General features: G+C 40.1%; 1 non-coding gene across 1 annotated transcript; it reads left to right on the top strand.

Annotated features, from left to right (window-relative positions):
- Positions 1–2,093: 2,093 nt before the first annotated feature.
- Positions 2,094–2,203, top strand: LOC111766771 (U6 spliceosomal RNA). Its single transcript, XR_002798740.1, has one exon. It is a non-coding gene; the product is annotated as a U6 spliceosomal RNA (small nuclear RNA).
- The last annotated feature ends 24,011 nt before the right edge of the window (positions 2,204–26,214 follow it).

Genomic DNA, 26,214 nt, shown 5'->3' with positions numbered 1-26,214 from the left:
TGCTTCTTGATAAAGGGAGTGCTGACCTGGGCTCAGGGAATGAAAATATCAGCAGTTTGATTCAGGGCCCTTCTCTCTTTTCCCAACCTCTGCCCTTGGCTTCAAACACATTCGTACTTGTAGACACACAGTTTCTCTGCTATCCAGTCAGACTTCAAATATCAATAAGCATGGGCAAAATGTCTTCCTTGGGATGACCAGGGTTACAGCAGTGAGCATTAGGCATAGCCCCCACCCTCTTGGAAATCAGACTGGATTCTGGCTGGCAGTTGGAGGGATACCAACAAGGAAGCAGATAATGGAAGATCATGAGATCTTGCAGGTACATCAGGACTTTATTCAGACTGGGGCAGCAGGAAGAGCCACAAGGAAAACCCTGTGCCGGGAAGAGTTACTGAGGGGAAGAATATTGCATGAGGCAAAGAAGAGAGCTGTTCACAAGCCTTTGGAAGAGGGAGTCTGTGTGGTGGAAGGGATGAGAGACCTGCAGCAAGTCTAGAAACAGAACCGGAAGGGGCGAGGGAGAGGCTGAGGAAACGACCGGGTCCTCACCTGAACCTGCTGCTGTAGTAAGGAGTTTGTCAGCCTCTTGGCCTCAGGTGACATCAAGAAACATGAGCTAGAAATTCACTTAGGAGAACCAGTGAAGTCCTGCCGACCACCATTTTCTTCTTTCTAAGATTTAAGGTATCTAAGGAAATCGACTTTGTGGTTTGAGTGCAGGTTCCTCAGTACTTCCTTGTTTCTCCCAGGCTGGAAATGACAAAGGCTGAGAACAATAATTGCGTTTCTGCTGTTATTCTGACGTGGTCATGGCCAGAACACCCATCAATGCCTGTCAGCCCAAGAAGCCACCAGCCTGGAGAACAGGCTCAGAGCAGGAGTTCCTGGGAAGAAACCAAGGGACCTGGTTCAAACAAGAAAACCCTTCCTTGGGGTTTGGCTATTTCTTCTGGGAAGAAGCTGCCCAGAGTTGTCTAGTACCCAGCTCCAACATTATAACGTTTTATTCATTTCAACTGTTTGCATAATACTTAAGTCAGAGCTGCATGTTTATGCAAATATAATTGGGCTGCTGTGTAAGCTATGGAAAGAGTCAACAAACTTGCTATGACTATCTTGTCTGATGCCATTAAGTACTTCCAGTGCCTCAGAAGGTACTTCCCCCTTTTGTTTACATATCGTATTAAGCAAGTCAGTGGTGTTAAATGAATCAAATAGCCCCACAAGTTCAGCATCAGCTCCAGATCTTTAGCAGCCAGCAGAATTCATTAGTGTAGTAAGAGGCTGCAGTCTTATTCCAAAACCAAATATCTAGTTGAGGCAGAATTTGAAGACTACAATTTAATTTCCTTTAACAAACAGAAAGCAGTTTGCTAGTGAAATCTAATTGAGTTTATTATAAGTGACAGTATTAAAATTAAAAGAAAAATACTGTTGTGTTTTGTTTTTGCTGATTCTGCTTTTCACTGACCTGATGAAATAGAAAGGCAAAGGCTGGTCATTTTGATATGTTTTTCTCTGTCACAGAAAGCTGAGGTTTGAGGCCCAAAGTGGCCTGTTCTCCTCCTCCTGTTCCCATGCCAGTAAGGAAGTTTGGGGGTACAGGGAAACAGATAGCCAGGAAGCTAATTCTGGGGCTCTCAGTTCTCCCATTTTACCTGCCCCGGATTTGCTGATAGCCACTAAACAGGAATTTTGACCATCCTGCACCAATCTCTGGTAAAAGCAAAAGGCTAGCAATGAACAGTGGGCTCTCTGGAGTTATAAAATTAAATGAAGCCATCAAATGGAAGCATAGTAAATCTAGTTTCAGATCTCTAAGAAAAATATATTCCATGAGGTCTGGTTTAGGATGTGAATGGGTCAGTTTAGATGTTCATGGGGGGTGGGGGATGGGGGAGGGGCACAGGTTTGAAGGAAGTAATCGTTTCTGATTAAGAAGAAGGCCAGTTCTGAGTTCCCCATTTAAAGAAGGCCATCTCAGATATCAGGTGGATTTCATAGGATCTTGGAGCCAGCACTGCCCTCAAGGGGATGAATCTTGATTGAAAGTCTCTATATTAAGTGAATTACATACATCATCTCATTTAGTTCTCAAACAGTGTGAAGCACACATGCTCAAATTGGATTGACACAGAGAAGATTAGCATGGCCCCTGTGCAAGGATAACATGCAAATTCATGAAGCATTCCATATTTAAAAGTTAAAAAATAAAACTGTGTGAAGGAGACTGTGGTCCTTCTTAGAGAAGAGGGAAATGGGACTCAGAGAGGGTAAGTATGTTGCCTAAAGACACACAACTCCATATTAGAGCTTAGATTCAATTTGTTTTATTGTAATACTTGCACTCTTTCCATGCTACCTCCCAAAGAACACAAGAAAATGTGATGATGTTCAATAGATATTTTATGCAATCTGTGTAAGAGTCCTTTTTGTGTTATTCATTGAGAAGAGTGAGAAGGATCAACTTTAGGGTGTCTCCTGCTGGATTGTCCATTGTGGGTAGACACCCCCTCTAATGGATGGAACAGTGTCACCCTCCCCCACCCCCCAAATTTATGTCCATGTGGAATCTCAGAATGTGAACTTACGTGGAAATAAGATCGTGACAGATAGAGTTGGTTAAAGGTCTCAAGGTGATATCACACTGAGTTTGCGGTGATGTTTTTGGAAGAAGAGGAGAGGACTCAGAGAGAGAAAAGGCCATGTGAAGATGGAGGCAGAGATGGAGTGAGGCTCCTACAAGCCAAGGGAGGCCAAGGATTAAAGGAAGAAGCTAGGAGAGAGTCATGGGATGGTTTGTCCCTCAGAACCTCTAGGAGGAGCCAGCCCTGCTGAATACCTTGATTTTGGACTTCTGGTCTACTGAACTGTAAGAGACTATGTTTCTGTTGTTTAATGCCTCCAAGTTTGTGGTAATTTAAGGCAACACTAGGAGACTAATACATGCTCCCACTACCCAATAGGCCTGTTAACAATAGGACAGATGCCTGTAGTGACTCTGGAAGAGTTAACACCCTCACTATTCCAGCTACAGCATTGGCCACCCCTTCCCCAAAAGGAATACACACACACACACACAATGCTGAAGAAGATTCAAGACATTTATTTGGGGATTCTGGTAATAGTTAAGATTTCTCAGTTGGCCTTGACACTAAACCGTGACTGAGGGCCTTCTCAATCTTGTTCCTTCAGTGTAGGAAGCTATAGGTCTCACTTCCAGAGGGCATTCCAGAAGGAGTTCCAAGAGAATGCTGCCTCTTCCCTAAGGAGACTGTGTCCTCTCTTTGTCTTTGAGGTTCTTCCCTCCCCACAAATCCTTTCTGCCCTCCTCAATTTTTTTTCCTGATATATTACCCCTCCTTCAGAAATCATTAAATTCCCATATTTTCTGTATAAATTGCATGTCTCTGGTGTTTATTTTGAGTTCAATGTCTTTCCTCTTCTACCCAGTTTTTCCTGCTTAGCAGTGGAAAAAATGAGGTTCAGTTTCTTTGGCAGGTAAGAGTGGAGGTGGGTTGGGTTGATGCACAGAGGGACAAGATTTCTCCCTCTAGGTTGCTCAAATATCTTAAAAATGTCACATCTCATTTGGCAAAGATGAGTTTATTGCCCAAAAAACTTCATGTCTGCCTAAAGTAACACTTTTCTTCCTATCAACAGAACTTTGACTTTATTATGCTAAAAGAACATGTATTTGCCAACTCCTGCTCCTACCCATGCCCCTCCCATTGTGGATTACCAGGCAAAATTCTTTTCCTTCAATTTGACAATTATTAGCCAGCTAAATGTTACTTTCAATTTACCTTGCTCTCACATACCTGGACATATTTGCTGCCTTCCCATCTTCTGCTCTTCCCTGGGCAGAACATTCCTCACAATATCTGAGCAGCTCTAACTGGCTTGGATAATGGAAACATTCTCATGAAGAAACATATGGGGCTCGCCTGGATTCCTAATACAGGCTTTAGTCCCAGCAGGAGCCATTGCCTTTTCCAGCCCTGCCCAGCTGCTGGCTTTAATAAATCCTTTTCCCTGGAACCAGCAAAATCCAGACCTAGGAGCATCTCCTGTATTGGATTGACGGTCTGGGAAAAGTCTGCAGGTTTTCAGTGGGTGCAATCCTGAGTGAACCTAGCCCTGGAGCCTTGCTGAGCATGGGGCAAGAGCCTTCCTGTCCCTCACTGTGTGTTGACAGCCAGGCTGGATTCTGGTTGCCAGTCTTAGTCCCTGATGAAAATGAAACCTGCCTACTCAGCTGGAGACCTTGATCTTCTGCCTAGTAACTACCATTCCCTCCCTTTTAGGCATTAGATCCCATTTTGGGTATTCACCGCCTGGTCCCTACTTTAACTGGGATAATTCTCCTTGGACGTGTGGTCCTGACAGCTCCCTAACTCCTAGACCTGCTGAAGCCTAGAAACCTCTGTCATGATATGCTGTCCCACCCCCAACCCCCTTAACTGCCAGAGAGCAGAGAGAGTCTGACTTGGACTTGAAGACTTGGCCTGGATGGGTTTCATTGTATCTAATATAATGGAAAAAGCCAGGGCTTTGGAAACTGGCCTGGATTCAAAAGCACCGTCATTTTCTAACTATGGGCCGGAACAAGTTGCCCATTCACTTCCAACATTAGGTCCTTAGCTCTGTAAAACAAGAATTAAAATATCCGTGTATATTGAATAGGATTTAATGAAGTGAAATGGATGCAAAGGGACTTGGGCAGAGTTAGTGTAGTTTTCTTTTCCCTTCTCCTCTACTTTCTCTCCTAGAGGCCGAGCCATGCTGGCCTTGGCCATCTCTTCCCCTGAATCAGCCCTCCCCCCATGCCCTGTGGCTGAGGCCTTGCAGGTTTCACCCCCCAGCCCCATAATCCAGAGAATAAAGGGGAATATCCAGAGGCAGAGTGACACAAAGCCCCGTTTAAGTGACGGTTGGGACTGTGTTCTCTGGTGGATTGGGGTTGACGCCTTGCTCAGGGGCAGGACAGATGGTGGTTGCTGTATTTAGTGCTAGAGGGAAAAAACGTTTTATATCTGAAGGCATCTTCCCTGGGACCATGGAGCTTGTGACCTAGGGAAGCAGATCATGGGAAATGAGCAGTTGTACACTGTACAACTGGTCTGTTTATTTCCAACTCTGCAGAGAACAGATCTTTCACATGGGAATGAGGCACATAATGAATTCCTCCTGGGAAGGACATATGAGAAAATTTACAGCTGCATGGCTTGGGTCACACTGGCCCTCATTCAGGCTTCAACCACCTAAGCTTTTTCCTGCCTTATGATCTTCACACATGCTGCTCCTCCAGCCAGGAACATTTTCTTCCCTTCTAATCATTTGTCTGACAAGTCCTTTCCAACATTCACTTCTCAACTCTTAATGAAGCCATCTTTGATACCCCCAATATAAAACTTGTCCCCTGCTCATTCACACTTATAACCCATGCTTTCTTCATAACGTTTATTAAAATATGGAATTGCTATGTTCATTTGCACTCTTATTTGTTAACTCTTTCTCTCTCACACGCAACTGTAAGCTCTGTGAGGGAAGAGACCATGCCTGATTTTTTTCTCTCTTGTATGTACAGTGTCTAGCTCAGGAGCTGGGCATGGTCTCATCACAGGCAAGAAGACTGTGGATCCAATGTGCATTGTTTAACCTCTTCTTCCTCCCACGTTCTGAATGCTGAGGAAAGATGCAAAAATCCTTAGACAGAAGGGGTTGGCTGGAGCTGAAGACTGAATGGACGTAAGTGTTGGTGGACAAACCTGAAGAGAGAGGGTTTCATAGGTCAGGTGATGAGCTAGGAGGAAAAGTGAGATTAAGAGCAGTAGTGCCATCCTACCTCACAGAGGCCATGTTGGGAACTGTTTGTTAGGGACCTGCTCAGTTTGCCTGCATCTATTAATGGGAGTACACGTCCCTCCTGGAACATCCTATTAACTTAGACCTTTGAACAAGAGTATGCCTGGCTCCACAAAGCTTTGTTGAATGAATGCGAAGTTCAAATGACCTAGAAGTAAACTAAAAATAACAAGTCAATAGAAAAAATAACCCCTAGGGTAGCTAGGGCAGAACAAAGAGTGTGTGTGAAATCTAATAGAAGAATTTAGCCTTGTACAACCCACTTGCTTTTTGAGGAATGGTGGTCCACATGCTCTTGGAAGTCCTGTCTAACCAAGTATCTACAAATCTGACTATACCTAATATTCATTACAAACATTACTTCAGTGAAAAAAGGGGTTAGATAGAAGGGGTTGGCTGGGGAAAATGTGGACAGAGGAACTGTCAAGAGCTACTGCCAAGAACAGTGGCCCCACTGGGGCAGAATGTGACCCAACACATTCTGAGTGATAAAGACAGAATTCTAAAGGGGTTGAGGAAGGGTTTAGATGGGAGTGTAAGGTGAAGCTCCAAAGATAAACTCTATGACTTCTTTTCCTCTTAAGAAACAATTTTTTTGGTGTTTTCAAGTCTAGGGATGCCTCTAGAAGAAGTATAATGAAAGTGCTGGCATCCTCAACTAACTACTGCCTTAAGACTCCCCTTGAGACCCAGGGAAGCAAGCTCCTCCCCCTCATCATTCAATACCTGCCCTCTTCCTTCCTTGATGGCTCATCTTACCACTCCTAACGAAGACGTCCTCTTTCTCCTTTGACTTCTCAGCACTTGTTGTACTTCATGTTCTTTCATTGTATCTTTTTAAAAATAGATTTAAAAAAAATTTTCTTAAAGATACATAGATCATACAAAATGTTACATTGAAAAATATAAGAGGATCTCATACTCCCACCCCACTCCTCCCACATCACCAATGTCTTTCATCCTTTCACTGGATCTTAAATCCCACACAGCCTCATGACAGCTCTTGCCTGGTTGAATTACAGTGCCAAGCCTAAAGTGTCATCATGTGCCTTGGCCAGAGTGTGTGCCTCCAGAGGCAGGCACCACAGGCTATCCATGAAAGATGTTGTGAGAGACAAAATAACTGCCCCCAATGATGTCCATGTCCTAATTCATGGAACCTGTGAATATGTTACCTTGCATGGCAAAAAGGGACTTTACGGACATAATTAGATAGAGATAGAGAGATTACTCTGGATTATCTGAATGAACTCAATTTAATCACAGGAGTCCTTCTAAGAGGGAGGCAAGAGAATCAAAGTTCAGAGAAGAGATGTGACAAAAGAAGTAGAGCTTAGAGTGATGTGCTTTAAGATCTTCATGAGCCAAGGAATGCACATGGCCTCTAGAAGCTGGAAAAGGAAATAGATTCTTCCCAAGAGCCTCCAGAAGGAACACTGCCCAACTGACACCCTGATTTCAGCCTGTAAAGTACATTAGGATTCCTGACCTCCTGACGTGCATGATAAAAATCTGTATTGTTTTGAGTTACCATGTTTGTGACCAATTCTTATAGCAGCAAAAGGAAACTAATACAGACATGTTCAGCAAACTCTTGGATTCTCGGATTGTGGCCTTGTGGGACATTCTGCAGGCTGAGATCATTTTAAACCTATTTGGAAAGTGAAATGGCCCTGAAATATTTGTGTAATCTATTAGAAAAATGTGGTAATATAAGGAGAATCTCAAAAGGCTAATTAAAACTATAGCCCCCTCCTGGTCTAAAATAAGCCAAGGATGTAGGCCACTCCTAGCTGAAGGAGCGCTTTCTGCAGTGGCCTAGAGCAGTACACAAAAGGAGCCTATCCGAACACCATACATCTGGGAGGAGGGTGTAGTTTATAATTTAGGTTCTAGTGGGCAACGTCTCTGCCACTGACACTGCATGGACTGTTCCAGGCAAAAGTAGCAGCCTTTCCTTTCCTGCTGGACACTGTCCACGACTTCGGAGGTAGCAACGCTGTTAGCCCCATGGAAGTCAAAAGCCATACTGCAGAAACGGGGAAGGAATCCAGTTCTGCCTGGCTCGCGGTTGAGCTGGTGGTAGTTAAGCAGATTTCCTCCAAGTCAAGGAAGTACAAGCCTGCCAGGGAAATCAAATTAAAACAGGAAGGTGGAGAAATGAACTTCATTAAAAGCATACCTGCCACACTATTTCTTCAAGCCAATTTGGCACGGAAACTTGCCTCTACAGCTTTTAATAGGTGTGAACTGATGTTTTATTTAACTGTCCACCTTCTCCTGGCTCCTGATGCTGCCTAGAAAAATAAAGGTTGTAAAATTTATTTCTGATTTAGCTGGCCATGCATCCAAACTGTTCCCAGAGCGACAGCCTCAGGAAGAAATTAGGAAGAATCCTCATTTTACAGAATTAGGTATTTCATTCAAACACTTCTGAGTCCCTCAGAATCACATTTGGAACCACTTGAGCTCAGGTTTTTTGGATAGGATGAGGGGGGCAGTTGCATTTTTCTTACAGTGTTTTTTATTTTTTTTTCTGGTGGTAATTAATCTATCTAAATTTTCTTATTTTAGTTGAGAATATGTATTTTATATCTTGCTATTTAATTATTTTCATCCATATTTTGAAATTTGCTAGTACAGTGTTAAATGAAGGAATTTTTAAAAGTCTTTCTAGGCTTTGTTAAATCTGTGGATATACCCTATTTCTCTCTTCTGGTATTGTATATTTGCGTTTTCTCTTTTATTTCTTGATAGACAAGCTAGTTGTTACTTTATTTTACTGTTGGGATTTTATGAAACTCTAATTCCTTGAAGTTTGTTTTTATCCATATGAACTCATTTCATGTTTCCCTTAGATTTGTTTACTTATTATTCTAACCTTTTAAATTGAATTTTGCCCAAGTGCAATGGCAAAGACCAAAAAAGAATGAAGGTCCACAATGAGACCCTGATACTAATGACTATGCTTTTGAGCCTGTGCATCTGAAATAAGAACAAGGCCTAGAGCAGCAGTGTGCCTAACAGTTACCTCCTGAGAACCTCCGTGTTGCTCAAATGTGGCCAGTCTCGAAGCCAAACTCAGCATGTAAATTTGTTGCCTTCCCCCCAGTGTGGGACATGACTCCCGGGGATGAGCCTCTCTGGTGCCGAGGAATCACTACCAAGTACCAGCTGATGATGTAACTAGAAAATGACCTTGAACAAAAGGTTCAACTCGAACCAGCAGAATATCTCTGTCTACATATAATAACAGGAGTTAAAAAATGCTTCTTGACCTAAATCAAGGGGGAAATAGAAAGGACAAATGAGTTTATATGGCTATGAGTCTCTAAAAAAGAGCCGGGAGGTTATCAGAGGGGTTGCCCTTATGCACACCTGAGCAGAGTCCCAGAGACAGATAAAGTAGATACAACCCCAGGGATTGGTTCTTCTGAGGGCTACAGAGACCTACAGGTTTTATGGTCATGGCAGATGGAGTTCACTGCCATGTCAGTTGGCCCTTCTTTGGAGTTGGTGTTTCAGTGTGATGGAGCTGGACTCAGATGTGATCTCTTTTCACAAGCCTTTCCTGTTACTTTACCAGAATTGTAGTTGGTGCTGGGGTTTAAGATATACCCAGGGGATCTGAATCTCTGGACTGACCATATGATAGCCAGACCCTGAGCCTCAATAGACTTCAGCTCCTACACTCTGGTTTATTGGACTTACCCCATTCAGCTAACATGGAGTTGAAGAATGGCAACCACCACACCATGGAGCCAAGAGTGCTTACAACTGAAAGCAGGAGGATTACATCCAACATCCATGTGGAATCTAAGCCCCCTCTTGACACAGATGTGGAATGGACACAACCAATCCAAGGTCCACAGGATGGAGGAATAGAATATGAATTAGAGTGGACTTACTGATATTCTATTCATGAACTATTGTGATTAGTAATAGAAGAAAATGTGGCATTGGTGTGGAGAAAGTGGCCATGGAGGCTGCTGGGTGTGGGGAATGGGAGGAAGAGAGGAGATGTGGAGGCATGTTTGGGACTTGGAGTTGTCCTGGATGGTGCTGCAGGGACAATTACCAGAAATTGTAGATCCTCCCATGGCCCACTGGATGGAACGTGGGAGAGTGTGGGCTATGATGTGGACCATTGACCATGAGGTGCAGTGATGCCCAGAGATGTACTCACCAAATGCAATGAGTGTGTCATGATGATGGCGGAGAATGTTGCTATGGGGGAGTAGTGGAGTGAGGGGGGTGGGGGGTATATAGGGACCTCATATTTTTTTAATGTAATATTTAAAAAATGAATTAAAAATATTAAAAAAATAAATTGAATTTTGATTACTTTATTTATACCAGTTTTTGTTCAGTAATGAAGTTGTTTAAGGCTATGAATATTCCTCTGAGTACAATTTGTTTGCATTCAGTAAGTTTGTTTTATTTATTTATTTATTATTTATTTTTAGGCAGTACTGGGGATTGAATTTAGGACTTCATCTATGTGAAACAGGCATTCAGCCACTGAGCTATACCCTCTCTACATTCAGTAAATTTGATTCTGAGAGTTTGCTTTATTGTTACTATGCTTTCATTATGACTTTGACATTCTCTTTGACCTGAAGGTTTTAGTAGAGTTTAAATAGTTCAGTTTGTGAACTACTTGTATATCTATTATTTATTTCTAGTTTTGCTGCATTGTGGTGAAAAAAGGTATTGAGGAATTTATTTAATTTTCTTTGGATTTTATACAGTCAACTTTTAAAAAAAATATAGCTCTTGCACCTAAGAAGTAGATGCATTTTTATTTATCAGATGTATTTTGATATATAGAGTTTGAAATGACATAATATACATCATAAACATTATTGATTATATCGTTCAGTATAGGTATATCCTTTTAAAAATATTAGTGGCTTTTCATATTTGATTTTACAGAGTATTTAAGTTTCCCACTTCTAATGTGATTCAGTGCAATTTTCAATACATTTTAAGTATTTTTACCTCATATAGTTTCATTTTATTCTATTTGACACATATAGGCAGAGGATAGTTATATGCTCATTGAGTGTTAAATCATCATCAATAAAATATGACTCTCTTTGCCCCATTTAATTCTGTAATTATGAATTTTTATTTTGCAAAACAAGACTATTGAAATCTTAGTTCCCTCTGTTTTGGTTGTTAGAGTTTTATTTTACTTTCATTTATCTGGTATATATTTGCTCATCATTTTAGTTTCAGCCTTAATAACCTTAATAAATATCTTCTTTATAGGTAGGTTTTTCTTTCTTTTTTTTTTTTTTTTGGTTGACTGAAGTTATGTCTGGTGTCTAACCCCAATATTCTAGGATTTTTCTTTTAAGAGGTAAATTATCAATTTAAATTGTAGTTATAAGTCCTCCATAGGGTATCATGATGGTTGAATAAGTAGCCTTAGATATATGAGACAATTCAGGGATTTTCCATATTCCTTATTACCTAAAGGGCATTTAGAAATTACATATTTCACAATTTTATATGTGTAAAACAGTGTAATGAGTGGGATTCTTACTCCTCATCAACTGTTAAACAGTTGAAATAGAGTGATGTATTCAAGAATCTACATAGAACATGGGTGTTCTTTATATCCAATAAATAAATGTCAGTTTTTCATAATAAAAAAATAAATAAATAAATAAATTGTAGTTATAATAGCTATATTTGCAGTTATTCAGTTTTGTGAATTTTTTTGTTTGTTTGTTATGTTTTCTCTCCTCTTTTTAGTTTATTTTTCCACTGTTGCCATATGGTCTGTGTGTGCTGGTGTATCTCTTACTATAAGTTTGTGTTCCTTGCTGGGTGAGTTATTTGAGAACTGGTACACTGTTTTTTCTAGTTGTGAATATTTGGGGTGGGGGTTTGTTGTTATATTCCTATATGACTTTCCTAGTGAAATTATTATTACTACTTTAAACTATTAAATTATGGTTCAGTTATTTTCCACTTACCTACATTGTATTTTAAGAATTAAATATTTACAATCTTTTTCTTCAACATGATGAACAAAATGCTTGGCCTGAACTCTTTGTTTACATAGATTAAATGTGGGCCATTAGCTTTTCTCAACTACTCTTTCATGACCTCTATTTAGATTAACTTCTTCATTGTTTAAACTTTATCTTCAAGTAGGTTTTTCAGAGAGTACTATGCCTCCATCTTTGAGTTTGTCTTTCTATTGTCAACACACATGAATAGAAAATTCGTTGGTTATAACCTTTCTTGGTTTACATTTCCCTACCACACTTAAAACTCTACAGATACTGTGCCATTGTTTTCTAGAAAATTTTATTTCTGAAGTTTTGTTTTGAGGTCAGCCTGATTGTTTTCCTTTGTATGTTACTTTTGCATGGCTACCTGCAACATTTTTTTTTTCCTTTATTTCTGAAATTCAGAAGATTCATTGGATATGTCTTGGTGTTTATTGATTTAGATGAATTATGGTAAATTCTTTCAGTCTGTATATTGAAGTAATTATTAACTTAAGGAAACTTTGTGGTAAATTGAATTACATACCCCAAGGAAGGACATGCTCTTAATCTGAAATTCCTGTGGGTGCGAACTTATTTATAAATAAGATCACTAGAAGATGTTACTTTTATTTAAGTTATGGTCAACTGAATCAACATTGGTTTTTTAATTCTTATTAATGGAGGTCTTGTAAAGAAGTCAGAGAAAGCCACAAGAAGGAGGCAGAAGCTGAAAGTCAGTGAAACCAGAAGAATAAACACAAAGAGAGATAAATTACCATGAGGTAGGAGGCAGAGATGTAAGCCAAGGAAGCCCTCAAATTGCAGGACGCCGTCATCAGAATGCTACTGACTCCAGAAGGAAGCATGGCCAGTTGAGACCTTGATTTGGAACTTCTAGCCTCTAAAACTGTGAGCTTCTGAATGCTTGTAGTTTAAGCCAGCCCATTGCAAAGTATTTTTCATAGCTATCAAGAAACTAAGACAGTTTTCTTCTTTTATGTCATTGAATACTGTTTCTGTACCATTTGTTCTGTTTTCTTCTTCACCTAGCACTCATATACTTGAATTTTGCTAATTATCTATACATTACTCTTGTTTAGGTGCCTTGTGATTTTTCTCTGTATTCTAGATGCTTTTTTGCAAGCTTTCTGTCCATGCTGTTGATTCCATTGTTTTACTGTTAATTCTGATCTTTGTTGCATCTAATGTGAATTAAATGCAATGACATTGTCACATTAAATTCTTTTTTTATTTCTGGCAACATTCTCTATTAAAAATTCCAGCCTACTTATTAATTATTCCCCTCTCACAATCTGTCCTGGAGTCTGCATTAGTCAGGGTTCTCTAGGGAAACAGAATCAACAGGAGATAACCTGTCAATAGTCCATGATTTTATAAGAGTCTCTCATGGACTGTGGGGATGCATGTGTCCAGGTTCTGCAGTCGGACTGCAGACCAGGGGCTCTGATGAAAGCCCAATGAAGGTCCTTGATGAGTTTCTGAGAGTCATTGTCTGTCCAAAGACGAACTGAGAAATTCTCTCTGAATGGTGAAATCACTTCCCTTTTTAAGCCATTAAACTGACTGGATAAGGTGTCACTCATTGCTGATGGCAGTCTTCCTGATTGATGTAGATGTAACCAACTATCTATGCAGTAAAGTCACTGGTGACCAAAGTCCATAAGTGTCCTTGTGTTACAAATTAGCCCAGTGCTTGCTTGACCAAACAGCTGGGCACAATTACCTGGCCAAGTTGACACATTAGCTTAACCATCACAGAGTCTATTTTCTTCAATTTCCTTAAGAGTGTGATGCAGTTTAAGTTTTACTTACATTTTTAATAATCTCTTATTCCAGCTGATGAATTTCATCTAAAATGTGTAATCCATATGCGTTTAACTTTTTTGTATATATTTACCGTAGCTGAAATTTTGCCTCGGTCCAAGTTTGTTTGTTTTGTTTTCTTGTTCATTATTTTTTAATGAGGGAAACTCTTTCTGGGCTTGCCATTTGCCTCACTCAAGTGGATTCCCCTTGCTTCTGTTTTCAGTTTATTTGTACACCATTTTAATTTTCCCTTTAAACTTTATCTGGAGACCTGGTTGATGGATTGAAATAATTAGTTCAGTAGTTCACTGCTTGAAGGGGTGAGGAACTCAAGCCAAGGGCAGCTGAGGAACTTAATGCAAAGATTTAGTCTCTCTACAGTAGTTGAAACAACTATGTAAGAGCTGCTACTTCTTCAAACCATGTTTCTCTATATTAGGAAGCATTTGTCTTTGAAGAAGAGTCAGCCATCCCAGCATTAAGAAGTCATGTTAGAGAGTAAAATCACAGTATAACAAAACAATCTTCCTTCTAACCCAGCTGTTATATTTGACCTCAGTAAGGAAAGAAAATGAAAGGATTTTGATTTTTTTGCCTATGGCTTATTCATATGTCTGGCCTTTATTTTAATCAGTTGGGGATTAGAGTCTTTTAAAAATTATCATATAGAATTTCTTCGCCTTCCTATAATAATGATGGATCTCTTGGGAAGGGGGTGAGTTGTTAGTCCTTGATGACTCATTACTATTTGGACCAAATTATATTTTATCCCTCATCTATTTCTCAGAGCTTATGATATAAAATAAGGTTCATTCCCTGGGCTCAGCAGTGCTAAAGTATTTTTCTCTGTGTTGCCTCTTTTTGGTTCTTTTGGTCAGTATGTAAAAGCATAATTTTGTAAACCTTCCCTTATGTTACCTACTTTCAGAAAGTTCCCATGGGATTCTGCTCATTACTTTGCTAAGCAGCTATTAACACAATAATCTCTAGTGCCCTCTCATTCCCCTGATTTAATACCATGATTTTCCTTTTCCTAGAATAATCACCATCTCTTCTCTGCCTATCTGAATTTTATATCTCACGCAAGACCCTAAAAGAGTCTCACCTACTCCATGAAATTTTTCTTGAACATCACACCAAATGGTAATCTCTTCCTCTCTAACATTTTCACATCAATTTTCTGTGTACCATTTAACACCTGTAACATACGAAGATGTAATGATTTTCTCTGCACTTCATACTCAGTTTCTCCCCCAACTATATTTAATGGCTTAGCGTAATGTTTTACGCATATAATAGGTTGTGCTTAAATTTGTGGTGGTTTACAACAAACTGGTTTTTAAACTGGAAAAAGAAAACCTGTCTTTTCGGTTCCTTCTCCAGTAATGACCCCTGCCCAACCCTTTCCTAGTCTGACCACCTGGATTAGTTTAGAATCTACAAAATAGTCTTTCTTACACCGAAGTTTATTTGGTTTTTAAAATTTCTCTGAAATCTCAATTTAAAGGGTCATCAGTAGGCCAACTGTTTAAATATCTTCACCAGCAATGTAAACAGTGAATCAGATTACCTATTCACTCAGGAGCCCTTTAATTCCTTCTATCCCTTCATCACTCCCTCCCCTTTTTATTGTTCTCACTCATTTTATTCCCATAGCAAGGAAAGTGAAATGAGACTGGAAAAAAATGCAGCTGATTAGGGTAGATGAATGGAGCTCAGGGAACTGTCTTCCTAAGCCCAATCAAGTCTTGAAAGCAGATCAATTTCATTCTCCATAGATGTCTGGTAGCTGAGGTATGGGTGTCCTTTAAAACTCATTTGTTTGTGCTTTCTGGCTGGGCTTTAGGTTTCTAACGCCAAATAGAGAATGGGGCAGAAGAAGGAAGAAAAACAAGTTTGCTAGAATAATTATTTCCTTGATTTCCTGTGCCTCTCTCAAGAACTTCTAAGTAAGTCTTTCCCACAGGGTCCTTTATGTGGCAGTAGTGTGAAGGAGGTGACAATTCATAGCAAAAATAACCAGAAAGGGAATGGAGCTGATCACGCGCACACACACACACACACACACAGGACAACAGTATAAACCAGCTTTGCATTGACCACTCTACTGACTTGGGTTAGGATCAATTAAATGAAATTGCTACTACCTTGGGGTCCCTTTGGGAAGTTCAGGCACCTACCATGCCTCCTGGACAGAAAATCTTTCTGAATTTATATTCCACCCCTTTGATCTCTGTCTGTTCCTGCCAAAGGCCTGCATTAAGACCTGGTACTCTTTCAAAAATAGTATGCCTATGTTTTGAGCACTATGTTTTTTCAAATGAGAGAAGAGACAAAGAAAAGGTGACTGCAAATCGTGGCTGATGGTGTTTGTAGGTGGAGGTACGCCCGGGAGCTTCTGGTAGTGCGGCCAGCAGTGAAGTTCAAGGCCTCATTGGCAATCTCTACACATGGAAAACCGCAGGTTCAATGTCAACCATTCAACAAACAGAAATGGTGAACATTGTGCTGGAAGCTTCAGGTACTCACCTTGACTGAAGGAGAGAAGATGCATATGGATAATGGGGGATATAGATAGCAGGTCAAAATGAAGTATGATCAAAGTTATACTTGTGTAGCCATGAGTAAATGCATGTTCTAGAGGAGAAAACATGTGAAATAAATAGGGAAAAAAACCCTAATGGGACTAATGTAAGGTACCCTCTAATCAAAGAATGTTCTTTGTTCTTTCTGATCAAAGGCTAGATGTTTCTGACTTACTATCACTGGCAGCCCCTCAAATGGAAGGTGTTACCATCAGGGGCTCTGGAGAGAGGACAAGGAAAGACAGAACTCCCAGGTAACTGATTTCATGAAGTTGAGGGGGTGGGCAGAGAAAAGCTTATTATGGCTGTTTTGGTGTCAACATTCCACCCTCCAAAGGGAAACTTGGGTCAAGTATCCCAGGCAGGTCATAGGCCAATGAGGCTGATAGGTGAGATGTCAGAAGACAAGAAAAAAAAATCAGATTTTAGCAAATTGGAGCAATAAAGTGTGGCCTCAGCTAATTCCAAAAGGGCAAGTCAAATAGGTCATGTCACAGTTGCACCCGGGATCTCTTTGGCAACAGCACCTGGGTTACGCAGATGCTAGTATGTTATTAGAACACTAGAGAAACTCTTCTGAAGCTTAGGAGGTGGGCTGGAGGTGCTGACCTTTAGAGTTCCCATCCTCATGGCTTGGTGTCCTCATTATTCTTGTGAAATCTACCCTGTCTTGCCCACTATGTCATCAATACTCATAATCCTGCTTCCTTCCTTCCTTTCTTTTGTCTTTGGATGCACTTGCTTAGAGCAGCGATCCCAAACTATCCTTCCCAGACCAGCTCCAACGGCATCACCCGGGGACTTACTGGGATGCAGATGATCTGGCTCCATCTTAGACCTACTGAGGAAGAAACTGAGGTTGGAGCCCAGCAATCTGTGTTTTAACAAGCCCGGCGATTCTGACGCGTGCTCAAGTTCGGAAAACCGGGCCTGTGGCAGGTGGTGGTAACTCTCAGGAAAGGAAGCAGGCCCGAAGGAGAAGATGTCGATAAATATTTAGCAAAAGCCTTTCTTATGCTCCCCGTGATGGAGACCGCTAACTGCCTTACAACCGTTGGTCCTAATTTTATCTCTCAAGGGAAATGTGACTGTTTGCTAGCACATTGTCCCTTAAATACAGACTAAATTTCCTGCCTCCCTTGTAGGTAAGCATGGCCAATGGAATGTAAATGGGTTGGTTGTGTGGAAAAGGGCATGTGTTTCTAGCCCCGTGCATCCTGCTACTTGGAAATAAATGTGATGGCTGGAATTATGGCAACTTTCTTGAACCAGGAGGGCAGACAACACTCTGGGTTTGGTAGAGTTGGAAGTCGGTAGGAGTTTGATTCCATCCTGACAACATTGCAACTACCATATGAGTCTTGGATTGCCTAGTTCCAACTTCTTTAACAGAAGAGAGAAATAAACTTCTACCTTATTTGAATTACTCATTTTGGGGTCCTTTGTTACTTACAGACAAACTAAATCCTAAATAATTTAATCCTTATTGAATCTGCACAACAACCTACCTTCTTGGACTTCTTCTTCCCTGTTCCTTAAAAAAGAAGGTGATTTCATATTGCTCTGCTAGTTGCCTCATAAAAATTCAGTGCATTTGGTAGAAAATTGTCTAATTCATCCACGTAGTTTGGATTTAGCTTATTGACTGTTAAATGAAGCAGGGTATAAAAGGTAAAAATAATTTTCTCATAAGTTACTTTCCATACTGCAATGCAGCACAGGCTGTCTTGATGCCCATGGGAATATTTAGCTTCTTAAGAAGAGATAAGAGTTTTTCTACCTGTTTTACAGATGAACAAATTGAGCCTAAGGTCAGTGAAGTAACTTTTTTTAGATCATGTTAATTGTACGATGAGCAACGTGAGGGGAAGGACTGGGTCTTATTACTATGCATATTCTGCATACATATGAAAAGTATTTGAACCATAGTAAGCCTTTAATAAATTTTATTGAGTGGGTTGATTAAATGAGAGAGAACCAAGACCAAATTCATCTGCTTCCTGGCTCAATGGATCTGTCAATTGGAGATGAATTCTCGGTCTTTGGAGATTTTCTGGACTGAGTTTGAGTTTTAACTTAATTTTAATTTGGGGTATTAGGGAAGGTGTGGGGACTACAGCATAATAGGAAATGTGGACTCTCCAAGGGGGAATCGATAGTAATTTTCTTACCATGTCAGTTGAAGTTCTCTTTTATAATCTTAGTTTTGCCTGTGGCAAGCTCTGAAATTGAAGTGATGTAAGAAAGTTTGATCTAAATTTTATTTGTTTAGCCAGATTCTACACCCGCTTTACCGTAAGCTGAATCTCATCTTTAACTCCAAGCCTGCCTCAAGGATTGTGAAGCTCGGTCTTTAGCACGTTCCTCTCCACCCCCTCCCTGCTCTCCAGGTGGTTTACCCCTTCATTGGTAGACTCCATTATTAACACAACCCCTCAACCAGCTCATGAGCCCAAGTTTTTAGTACAAATTGATGGTCTAGTTGGGAAGGATCTGGTTTTAAATGCTGGCTTTTTTACCTACTAGCTGTGTGATTTGGGGCAAAGTGTTTGACCTCCCTGGACCTCATTTTCTTCATCTTTAATGTGAGAATAATGATACTTGCTTCATAAGATTGGTGTGACCATAAAATGAGTTATATATATATATATATATATATATATATATATATATATCCACACACACACACACACACACACATACATATACATATATATATATATATGAATTACCATTGGGGAATTTGCTGGTTCCTTAATGCAATCAAACCCTGAGACTCCAAGTTTGACAATTTAGTGCAACACACTGTGTGGAGAAGGGTTGGGAAAGAGATTCTAAATTGGGTTTCTGGAGATTTACCTTCTTCTTGAGGATTTATCACTAATTTCTACTCCTTCCGCTACTGGTCAATTTTAATGCTTAAATCTGAGTTCATAGGCTGAAATATATGTAAATGACCAAAAATAAAAGAGGAAGTAGAGGGGAAATAAGCATAGAGAGCAACATTCAGTTAGTTTGTAAGGTCTGGCTCTTCATCTTTATTCATATGCCCATCCAATAAAGATTTATTCTGTGTCAACCAGTTGTCAGACATGGTGCTAAGCCTTTGGTTGTTTAACTACGCAGATGTATGGATCTCTGGCCTAATGGATCTTACAGAGTATCTCTTTGTCTCATTTCCAACCTGTCTTTGGTGGCACCTCCTACTACCCCCAAACATGTTAAAAATAGAGAGTTAAGAGAATAAGGAGCAGGGAAAGTAAACTTTCCTTTTTAAGTTACATTCAGGCTGGTTGTGGTTTCCTCCCCTAGATACTTGGTATTAAGAGAATAATTCTCACATTGTACCATTGTACAAAGTTTCTATTTGGGATGATGGAAAAGTTTTGATGATGGATGGTGATGATGGTAGCATGCCATTGTGAGCACAGTTAACAGCACTGATTTTATATCTGAATGTGGTTAAAAAGGGAAATTTTAAGTTGAATATATGTCACAAAATAAAAATTTTAAAAACCGTAGGACTGTGCAACACAAATAGGAACCCTAATGTAAACCATGGACTATAATCAATAATACAATTATAATGGTACTATATTCTTTCATCAATTGTTTAAAATGTAGCATATTATGCAAGGTGTTAATAAATGGGGGGATATATGGGATGCTGTATTTTCTGCATGCTTTTTATGTTAACTTACAACTTCTTTAATTGAAAAAAAAGCTTTAAAAAAAGAACGTCCATTTACTTCAGGTAGAGATCCCTCGCATAAGCAAAGGGTATGCACTGCTCTCCATATTTTACAGGTGTCACATCAGAACACAAGCAGTAGTACCAGAGATTACTTCAATTACTTCTGTATTGTCCAGTATCCACCTGATAAACTGTATAACATGAATCTTTTTTTTTACATTCAATAGGTTTTTTTTTCTTCTTTATTTTCTTTTAAATGTTACATTAAAAAAAATGAGGTCCCCATATACCCCCCAACCCCCCTCACCCCACTCCTCCCCCATCAACAACCTCTTCCATCATCACGGCACATTCACTGCACCTGGTGAATACATTCTGGAGCACTGCTGCACCCCATGGACAGTGGTCTACATTATAGTCTACACTCTCCCCCAGTCCACCCAGTGGGCCATGGCAGGACACAAAATGTCCAGCATCTGTCCCAAAGAACTATATCTCAGAAATAAAAAGACAAACAGCCTATTTTAAAAATGGGAAAAAGATTGTATAACATGCATCTTAGTTCCATTCCAACTTACAAAAGATTGGAATGCAAATACTTTTGTTTGGGAGTCCTGGTCTTCTACCATCTAACTCCGCCTTATCTTTCTATTCACCTACTTGAACTCTCTGTTTTAGCCAAACTGCACTACTTATTGTCCCTAAATCAAATTATGCTTTTTTTTTCAATAGTTTTATTCCCCTGCCTAGAAAATTCCATTTCTTTTTCATTTACTTAAGTCTTTCTTCATCTTTCAAAGTCCAGCTCAATTTTCACTCATTTAGGAAGGCTTTCCAAACTTTCTCAGCCCATTAGGAACTATTCCTGCTTAATAGGTATTAATTCATGCTTTGCATGCTGTTGTTTCTCTGTTATGGGCAAATCTTATTTCTCTGATTAGACCATATGTTCCCTGAAGGCAGAGGGAGAAGTCAATCCACCTCATGACTATCATAGGGCCATGAAGGCAATATGTTCCCAGTAAAATATAGAGGCTGAAAATAAATTCTTGATGAAAACTCATGTTTTATTGAAAACATATGGTATGGAATTATTTGTTTTTAAGATTTAAGACATTTTTTTAGACAAATAAAAATGTGACAAGTAGTAGAGTCTGTGGACATTTTCTATAATATAAAAAAAGATTAGCAAGTTTTTGTTTCTAGTGATTACAGGCTACCTCCTATTGTACCAACTGTCCCACAGTTAACAATGATGAATTTTGGAAAATAATTTTTTTTATATAAAACTATCCAAATATACTGAAACATAACCAAAACAGATAGAAATTAGAGTGAGGGTCTAAACTGTCCCACTGAATCTAAAAGAACTGAACAGATACATCAACTGCTGTCCATGACAGAAAAATAGAGTCTGGGGATTCAGTTCTAGCAACTTTCTTGCTTGCTAAGACAACTTCTACAACAAAACAACCACAATGTCCAGGATACAATCCAAAATCACTAAATACATGAATAAGAAAACATGACCCACATGTAAGAGAAAACTTAGTCAACAGAGACCAACACCAAAGTGATCAGCAGTTGGAATTAGCAGAAATGGATTTTAAAGCAGCTATGCTTAGGGATATGTTGGAAAATATGCTTGTAATAAATGAACAGGTAGAGAATTTTAGAAGAGAAATAAAAACTGGAAAAAGAAATGGTATTATCGAAGTAAAAAATTAATATCTGACATAAAAAAAATTCACTAGATGGCAATGAGCATACCCAATATCCCAATCTTGGTTTGTAAATACCATTCTCCCAAAAAAGAAACCCAAGTCTCCTCAGAGAATCAGGGCTAATTCTAGGGATGGTACAGAGAAAATACAAGATGAGCTTGGAGCATCTTGTAGTACCTAAAAGCAAATAACTGCTCCTAATGGCCAAAGAAGAAAGAATTTGAGGAGAAATACAAAGTGGCATTGAATTATAACCTAAAATATAATATAAATATTTATGAATCCATAATGATATAGGTGATTGACTAAATAAACACATAAGATGGAAGAGATAAATTTCCCTTATAGAAGAATTTTCCAAATAATAAATGAGATAGCATTCCTTCCTAGAAATGGAATAGGAAAAGGGAAAAAAACAATAAATTTGTAGGGGAAGAACCTTGAAACACTAGATGAATCAAGTAATGAAATACAACATCACCAGTGATGTGTAATCAGTTAACTCTGATCAATGTGACAAGAAGGGCATTTCACTTATGTTGTATTATTTTTCAAAGCCCATAACTTCAATCAAATCATGAGAAAAATAGCAGACAAACTCAGTTTGGGGACATTCTATAGGTCAGGACTCCTAAAGACTGGCAAGGTTGTTAAGAACGAAGACAAACTAAGAATTGTCACAAACCAGATGAAGCTAGAGAGATATGACAACTAAATTCAATGTAGTACCCTAGACTGGATCCTGGAACAGAAAGAGGGCAGTAATGGAAAGCTTGGTGAAACCCAGATAACAAAGGAGTTTAGTTAATGTAGTACACAAATGTCAGTTTCTTGGATTTGACACATGTGCCATAGTAACATAAACTGTTAATGATGGAGGAAATTGGATGAGGGTTATCATACAGAAGGGAACGCTCTGTACTAGCTTTGAAACTTTTCTGTATATCTAAAATGATTCCAAAATAAAAGTTGATTTTAAAAATTTACTGGAGAAAAAATCATTCCCTGGGGAGATGTAACAACCGATTGGAGATGAAAGACGTGTCAGTGAATTTGAAGACAGAGTAATAGGAATATCCAATTTGAAGAATAAAGTGAAAAAAAAATCAACAGAACCTTAGTGATATAGGAACTAATATTAAAAAAAAAGCCTACATAATTGAAATACTAAAAGAAGAACAGAGAGAGAGAATGGAGCAGAAAAAAAAAAATTAAAAACTAGGTCAACAATTTGCCCTATTGGATAAACACTAAAAACAAGACCAAAAAACCTACATATTATAATTGAACTTCTGAAAATCAAAGGAAGAGAAACTATTGATGAGTATTAATAACATTGACTATATTAGTGCATTATTTTTTTGGAGAAGAGAGAGAGAACCAAATTACCAAATATGTAAACTCAAGCCGTGTCTCTATTGGTATTTTCATATTTATACTTCGCTGCTTCTCGGCCTCCAATTTACAGCCTGCCTCTGAGAAAAAGCTAACTTGCCATATAGCAGTAGGTTTTCTATGCTCTCCTCAAGTATCATGAATAAGAGAGTATAAAATAGTCAGGATTCAAAGACTGAAGTCCTCTCTTCCCCACCTCTCAAGGGAGAGGTCAACGCCCACGAGGTTCACAGGAGCCCTGGCAATCCTCAACTTATCCTGAGGCTTTCATCAGAGCCCTAGGAATTTCGGGAGTGTCTGCCAAACTAACCTCTTTGGAGGAAAACCAGGAAATCTGGGCTCTGGCCAAATTCACCCTTCTTCAACTCTTAAACCCCTATAATGATATACTATTAGTCCTTGAGAAATAAAGGACATCAAAAACTTCTTACTCCACCTTTCCTATACTCCTTTTCCAAATGCATTATTCTTGCATGCTAGAATATTGCATTGGGTTGAATCACACCCTCAAAAAAAACAACCATGTTCACATTTTAAGTGCCACGGATGTGGCCTTACTTGGACATAGGGTCTTGGAAGCTGTTATTAGTTAAAATGAGGCCAAATTAGATTAGGGTGGGCCTTAATCCAGTATGACGGGTGTCCTTAGGAGAAGAGGAAATTGGACACAGATGGACATAGGGGAGAATGTCATGTGACAACAGAGCAGAGAACGCCACGGATGGCCAGCAAGCCACCACTGGAAGTCAGGAGAGGGACCCGGAGCAGATTCTCCTCCACGGCCTTTGGTGGGAGTGGGGTCTGCCGACATCTTGATTTCAGAACGACGAGACAGTACATTGCTGTTGCTTCAAGCGACCCAGTTTGTGGTACTTTATTCTAGCAGCCCTAGGAAAAGAACCTAAGTCCTCGCTGGCTAATATTAGGGGGGTGGGCTGAGAAGGGGCAAGCTGGAGTCTGGTGGGGAAGGTGAGCATGGCAGGATGTAGCAGAGCTGGAGGCGTAAATGGGGGACAAGTGGGATAATGGGAAGGAGAAGGCAACCCTAGGGCAGTGGAACAAGAAGAGAGGATTGCTGGGCTCTGCTTGAGCCTTCTCAGCATCACTGGGTATCAGGCCCAAGGCCTCTGCTTTTGTTGTTGAGTGTGCGTGTTAGGAATGCCATCCTCTATTCCTGTAATGACAGATGTGTCAGCCTCGGTAGGTGCTGGCAGCCAGGCTGAGGAGGAGAGGAGAGCTTTCATCAAGAGGGCACGCCCCGCAAGTCTTGCTCTCACCTCCCCACGCAAAAAGCTTTCCCGTCAGACGCTTGCTTCTCGTCCCCCTGTCTACCACGCTCTGCTCCTACCCAGGGATTGTCCTCCACCACCCGGAACCTGAATGAATGCTTCTTTCAGCAAAGGGATTTTTCCACCTGGTTGACTTGATGAAAGGTTTATGAGTTAACATTATGGGAAAAAAGAACAAAGTGAAGTCAGTGTGTGTGAGTGAGTGAGTGCCGGGGCAGAGGTTGCAGCAGCTAAAAAGAGCTGCTGAAAACTTTATTACAAACTAAGAGACGTTAGAAGCAATAAATCACTCATGCGTCAGCCATGAGGCAACAGAAAACAGGGCTGACTTTCAGGAAGAATTGGACAGGCGTGCACCTCCTCTTCTCACAGTCAGGAGTCCAAGTTCATGGGCGAGACTGTTGCCTCTTTCTACTGTTCTCTTTTTTCTTAATGCAAGAATAAATAAAATTACAAGCAAAGTGTGCATTAAAAGAAAAAGCCAGGGAGCCGATGTAGCTCAAGTGCGTGAGCCCCTGCTTCCCACATACCTCCTAAAAACAAAAACAAAACAAACAAGTAAACAAACGAAAAAAGCAACTCGGGGGAGCCAGTGTAGCTCAGTGGTTGAGCACTAGCTTCCCACATACAAGGTCTGGGATTCAATCCCCAACCCCTGTACCAAAAAAATAAAAAAGCCATTGCTGCACAGACGGTGGGGCTTCTAGTTTTTTCCTACCTGCTGTAAGAAGGTTAAGAAATTAGACATGAGGCCAGCTTCCAAGTTAGATGTGCATTTCTCAGTTTGTGGGTATATACATGTGCATGTGCGTGAGCTTCTTGGTCTTGGGGCTTCAATTTTCTTCAAATGAGGAAAACACACATGCTTTACATTTATATCATTCCACTTCCCTTCCCCAAAATGCCAGGCTTCCTCCTACGTTTCACCCAGGCCTTGAAATTGTCTGTAGTGTGGTAAAGAGAATGCCACCTGCTTTGTTCCTTCCATGCCATCTCACCCCTTGATGCTGTCCCTCCTCTTTGCTTTAGTCTTCCACAGAGACCTACCCCAGGAAAGATTCATCCAGCTCATCATACGAGGCCTCAGGGCTAGTCAAGGTCTATCCGGTGTTCCTGTGCTCCTCATTCTCCACAAAGTATCCAAGCCTCCCTGGCACCAAGTCTCTAATCCTATACATTGGTTCTGTGCATTGCTTAATGTGCCAAAACTGACCCTTCTCAACCCCTCCAAACCTTCCCCAGTGATGTGTGCATCATCAGCAAGCCCTGTAGATGTTCATACTCTCCTCGGAGTGTTTTCTTCATCTTCCTGCACTGACTCAAGCCTCGGACACTGACCCCCTGCAGCACTCTCGAGTGGGAGCTGAGTTTTCTTGCAGCAGAGCCTTGAGACAGAGTTCTAGCAGCTGTATCCCCCTTCCTCCTCTTCTCAGCTTTCAGGTCACTGTTCTCAACTGCTCTTTGAAGTACACACCATATTCCTCTCAGTTACAAACTCTCCTCCTGGATCCTCATTTTCATTTGCTAAAGATTTTAGCCCTTTCTTCTCCCCACCCACCTCCTTCCATCCCGCCTCTCCACCTTCAATATTCCTGCTTTCATTCTTGGTGACTTCAGCATTGAGGTAGGAAAAATTCATCCAATTCCCTGGGCTCTCGGTTCCTTAAGCTCCTCCTCAGTCATCACACATTCTCTTCTTTCATCTCAGCCACACACTTCCTTGGTCATAGTTTAGCCTTTATTATTACCAATAAGGTAACAGCCCTGAAATCTTGATTTCTAATTTCCCACCTTCTGATTCCCACTTCTTAACAGAATTGC

The sequence above is a fragment of the Dasypus novemcinctus genome, chromosome 29, assembly GCF_030445035.2.
Source record: "Dasypus novemcinctus isolate mDasNov1 chromosome 29, mDasNov1.1.hap2, whole genome shotgun sequence".
Classification (NCBI taxonomy): Eukaryota; Metazoa; Chordata; class Mammalia; order Cingulata; family Dasypodidae; genus Dasypus; species Dasypus novemcinctus.
Note: the sequence above shows the minus strand (reverse complement) of the source record. Positions and strands in the feature narration are given on the sequence as shown.